Source organism: Gossypium hirsutum, chromosome D02 (genome assembly GCF_007990345.1).
Source record: "Gossypium hirsutum isolate 1008001.06 chromosome D02, Gossypium_hirsutum_v2.1, whole genome shotgun sequence".
Classification (NCBI taxonomy): domain Eukaryota; kingdom Viridiplantae; phylum Streptophyta; class Magnoliopsida; order Malvales; family Malvaceae; genus Gossypium; species Gossypium hirsutum.
The window spans coordinates 54,984,224-54,989,708 of record NC_053438.1 but is presented as its reverse complement, the minus strand read 5'-3'; the positions used below and the strand labels follow the sequence as shown (position 1 = coordinate 54,989,708).

At 35.6% G+C, this 5,485-nt stretch overlaps 1 long non-coding RNA gene across 4 annotated transcripts; it reads left to right on the top strand.

Moving 5' to 3' along the window:
• Positions 1-203: 203 nt before the first annotated feature.
• Positions 204-5,134, top strand: LOC107910029 (uncharacterized). Of its 4 annotated transcripts, XR_001687441.2 has the most exons (5): positions 204-557; positions 706-839; positions 975-1,053; positions 1,377-1,497; positions 4,836-5,134. It is a non-coding gene; the product is annotated as an uncharacterized lncRNA (long non-coding RNA). The 4 variants fall into 4 exon arrangements; XR_001687439.2 differs by having other exon boundaries at positions 206-557; positions 975-1,497; XR_001687443.2 differs by having other exon boundaries at positions 206-557; positions 948-1,497.
• The last annotated feature ends 351 nt before the right edge of the window (positions 5,135-5,485 follow it).

Below are 5,485 nucleotides of genomic sequence, written 5' to 3'. Positions count from 1 at the left end.
CTTAACATAAAAAAATTGATAATACATTTTTTTTACTAAAATTCCAGACTGGGCTTTATTATTAAATATTAAACAAATTACATAGCAACAAGGTCTTAAAAGAAAAGAAACAGAAAAAAAAAAAGAAATTGGCCCAACGACTTAATAGGGCCCAAGGAAAATCAGCATAAACAAATATTCAGAACAATCTAGAAAAATATAACAGCATCGAAATATTGCCCAATCGGAATTCACTGAATTGCCCTACCTATCTAGAAGCCATCATTTCTTTTTTTGACGGTTTCAATTCTCAGGAAAGCTTTCCTTTCGAAACTGTTCATATGCTAATTGAGGCTTTCCTTTCTCCTTTCCTCTTCTCTGGCCCCTTTTAGTCCGGTTCTTACAACCAATCAGTTTTCTTTTGTTTTTGGCTTACCCAGGGACGTTCTTTAACAAGTAAAACTCCTCCCTCATCTTCAAAGATTTTGTTGCTAGTATATGGTCTAAAACATTTGCTAATCTCGGAGTATATTTGAACACGAAATTACTGGATCTAGTTGTTATCTGTTGAATATCATGTATGTACACTCCTACCTGTGATCTATCTTGACTTTTTTATTTACATTTCTTGATTATTGCTAATAAGTCGCCTTCAATAATGATCTCCGGCCACTGCATTTCGATACCTACCTATTTGGGCTGCTCTTCGGCATGCAAGCGCTTCAGTAGCGAAAGCGAAGGCCACCTCTTGATGGATTTCTGAGCAAGATAAAAGGACGGTCCCGTTAGTGTTTTTGGCCACAATACCTCTTGATGCCCATCGTGCGCATCGTCAAAATTGATTTTAACGATATCACTAGGTGGGTGACTCTATTTTCTAATCTCATTCGAATTTGAGGGATTTCTTTTTTCGATACCGTTCAACTCAGAAATATAGTTATTAACGAATCTCGCTATTTTCTGACCAGTGCTAATTTTCTTCTCATGCATTCTAGCATTTCTATCTCCCCAAATGTCCCATAGTGCACAACAGAATAGTCGACAGTGGTAATGGGGTAATGATCAAAAACCCAGGTAAGCCATTGTATAAAATCCATATTAGTAGCTATTAAAATATTTGGGAATGATAATGCTGTCCAGACTTCAACTAAAACAAGGCATTTGCGGAATAGATGATCACTTGTTTCAGCTCCTCCTCTACACCGGGGACAAATTGTGTTATTAACTAGCTTCCTATGCTGCATGTTAACTAGTGTAGGCAAGTAGTTCCATGATATCCTCCAGATTGTGATTTTGATTTTTGTAGGGAGATTTTCGAGCCAGAGTTATTTGTAAAAGTTCCTATAGTCGATTTGTAAAGCATAAGCTCTAGGATTATAACCATAATTTTGTAATAGTTTGTAGGCGCTACGAACCGAAAATTTTCCCGAAGATTCACCACTCCATACAAGAAAATCATCATGGGGTTCTTGTGCCAACGGGATACAAAGAATCTTTTCAGCATCTCCCTCCAAAAAGGTATTAGCTATTAGCTCCCGTTTCCATATTCTTTTATTACTACATCTAGAATCCAAGCATGATTATTAATTGAAACATTCATACCCGTACCCACCAACAAAGCCCTTTCACCAAAATAACCTTCGCCGCCCAAATACTTCTCTCTATATAAGAACTTGTATTTCCCAATCGCGAATTAAAAAAATCATTATTTGGAAAATACTTTACTTTGAGCACTCGTGCCACTAGAGAATTTGGGTTATTTATAATTCCCCACCCTTGTTTCGCTAATACGAAAATATTAAGCTGAGTCATACTTCTAAAACCCATTCCCCCACCTCTTTTGAACGACATATATGCTTTTACTGGCACCAATGTATTCTTTTTTTCTCATGTCCTTTTTGCCACCAAAATTTAGCAAAAATGTTTTCTAATTCCCCACATGAGGATTTTAGAAGAAGAAAGCATGATATAGCATAAATTGGTATTGCCTAAAGCACTGATTTTATGAAGACCTCCTTACCCCATTGTGATAGTATCCTTGTACTCCATCCTTCAATTCGCAAGTAAACACTGTCCTTAAGATTTTGAAAGGATTCTTTCTTGCGTCTACCGACCACATTGGGGAGTCCCAAATATTTTTCCAGATTTGTTGAGCTTCTCACACCCAACAAAGTCAAGATCCTTTCTTTTTCCCCCTGTGTGTTTGAACTGTAGAAGATCGTTGATTTGTTAAAATTCATGCATTAGCCTGAACATCGTTCGTATTCCTTCATAATTTCTTTCAATATCAATGCTCCTCTATTTATTGCTTCACCAAATAGAATACAATCATATGCGAAAAGCAAATGTGATATCTTTGGTCCCCTTTTGCTAGCTTTTGCTCCTTTTGACAATCCCTCTCTCATTTCTAGTCTCATAAAAGATGAAAGTCCCTTATTGCATATCAAAAAAGGAAAGGACTAAGTGCGTTGCCTTGCCGGAGCCCCCTAGTAGGTTTGAAAATGTTTCCCTTTCTCCCATTAATGTTTACTATATAAGAAACTGAGGAGATACATTTCATAATTAGTGCCACCAATTCCCCTCAAAGCCCATTCGTAGCATTACTTCCTTTAGAAATCCCCATTCAACTCTATCGTAGGCTTTGCTCATATCTAGCTTTTTCACTGCCATATATCATTTCTTTTCAATACGTTTCTGGTGAAAAGTGTGTAAAATTTCATAGGCTAATAGCACATTTCCAGAGATTAATCTTCCGAGGACGAAAGCACTTTGAGCACTATCAATACATCTCCTAATGGCTCCTTGAAGAATATTTGCAATTGTTTTCGCCATAATTTTGTAAGTAACAATACATAAACTAATAGGTCTAAAAGTAACAAGACTTGTGGGATTTAGTATTTTTGGAATAAGCACAATATCCGTCAAATTTAAAGAGTCATAGTCATTACCATCATTCAAAATTCCCAAACAGAAAGTTTTGACATCTTTACCTACAATGTGCCAGTATCTCTGAAAAATAATGCCGAAAAATCGTCTATGTCTGCTGCTTTAGTAGGCCCCATTCCTTTCAAAGTCGAATGAACCTTTTCTGTCGTTTATGCTGATGATAAAGCTGTATTGATATCAGATGAGATATTAATATCAATGACTGCTAGTAGATTGGATAAATTCCCAATTCCATTAGACGAAAATAACTTCTGGAAAAATGTAGTAGCAGCCTCATTAATCTCTGTTTCGCCGCGGATCTCTATTCCTTCATCTGGTTCCAACCTAGTTATTGTGTTTATCCATCTACGGACTAGGGCATACTTATGAAAAAAAGGTAGAATTCTTATCCCCTAATTGAAGCCAATTGGCCCATGCCCTTTGTTCCCAATATATTTTATCTTTATTAATCTCCATATTAAGTTAAATTTTAGTATCAATTAGCTTTTCCATCGTATCTTCATCCCTCTCCTTCTCTATTAGATTTTTCAGTTCCTTGGTAAGTTTTTGTTTTAAACAGTCCCGGCCTATCTTAATTGTGCTTACCTACCTCTTTAATTTGATTTGCAACATTTCAAGTGTTTTAACGAGCGAACCAGTTGATGACTACTAAGAGTCCTTAATTTCTAATTCAATAGATTCCTTAATTTGAATGCTGCTTTCTGGAAAAAGATACATCCATTTTTCATTCGCAGCTCCCCTATCTAATCGCTACTTTATGTTTGTTTCCGGCAAGTTCCTTCTCTCCCATGTAAATCATACCTCCGTATACCCTGCATCCACTAATTGGCATTCCTCAAGAACCTTACAGAATGCCTCCATCTTTTTTTCCTCCCTCGGTATTCCTCCACTCTTTTTAAAAGAATACATGATTTCATTAAAGTCACCACTTACCAACCAAGGATGATTTTGTTCTTGACCTAGTTTTGTTAATAAATTTCACGAGGAATTCTTATTGCTTACATAAGGTGAGCCATAAAACCCTATAAATCTCCATTCCTCTGCTACAATATCCTCTTTAATCATTACATCAATATGACTTCTAGAGAAACTCCTTAAGCTAATCGTAATTTCCCCTTTCCATGCCAAGCATAGTCCACCCCGAGGACCTTCTACTCCTACATCAATTCCATTCACAAAATCGCATCCCCTTCTAACTTTTTCCATACGTTTCTCATCGATTTTTGTCTCCATGAAGAAAACCATTTGGGGATTATGTTACTTCATCAAATACCGAAGCCTCCGTACAGCTCATAGACTCTTCAATCCATGAACATTCAAACATATAGTTTTCATTGCACCCAGTTGACTTGCCTTTTGGCAGCCGCCAATCCATAATGATTGGGAACACAAATTTGTTCTAAGTTTTCTACCGACAAAACTGAAACAGCTTCGACATGTATATCTTTATTTTTGTGTTTCATTCTTTTAGCTCCGTCTTTATGAGACTTTTCTAAACAAAATTCATCAGTTTATATTTTTTGTTGATTTCCTCTTTCTCATTACATTATATTCCTCATCTTGATTCATCAAGATCGCTGGACTAATTCTTTTCCAGCTTGTCTTCTTGATTGGTTTCGATTTATCTTCTAATGTGTTATTTCTTCCATTCAATCTTTTAATGTTCTTCATTGCAGACCCTTCCTCCTACATCTTCTCCTCATCCTCTCTCTTTTTTAATTGTAATTTATCTTACAAGCTCTAGGCCATAGCAATCCCATCATCTTGCTTTTTATTTATCCCACAAAACATCTCCGTGTCACCTGTATAGGAACATTGGGGCATCATCTTTTTTAAGAGTGAACTAAATTACAAGCTTTCTTTCCCAATTAAATTTAGTTCATCTTTAATTTTGTTTTTTTTTTCTGCAGGTATTAGCCCAATACAATCTTTGAACCCATGCCCCATTCATCTACATCCAAAGCAGAAAGTCAGCAAATTCTCATATCTAAAGGAAATCCACAATTTCCGTTGAGTATCATTTGAGACTAAGATACCTCTGCGAATGGGTTTCTACACATCTAATTAGATTCTGAGGCGATAAAAAACTCCATTAATTTTAGATCTAATTACTCCTCCTAAAGTAACTCTAATGCCTATAAATGGAGACTTTGAAGAAGCATTGTAATCATCCCATTGATCAATAAAATACATTATCTATTGCTTCTCATATTTTCTTTGTTCTTAATTTTCTCTCTTTATTTTATAACACGTTATTAGCACGATTCTCAAATTTTTTTCTAAACTCTCCTTGTTCTTATTTTTCATTTGATAACCTTTCTCCCCCCAAAACAATTTTGAGACACATACCTCAATTTTTTATCCTTTTTTAATCCCTCATTGAATTACTTTCATTATTTTTCTAGCCTAGCATTCAAATTGGTTGCTTGGCTACCCCAAAATTGACAAAAAAGAGGGTTTCAAACTTCTGCAGCAATTTACTTAAAATTCTTGGGAGGAATCGAATTTAACTGACTTAAGGTAATCCCAAATTTTATATCATAAATTGTTTTATATTATT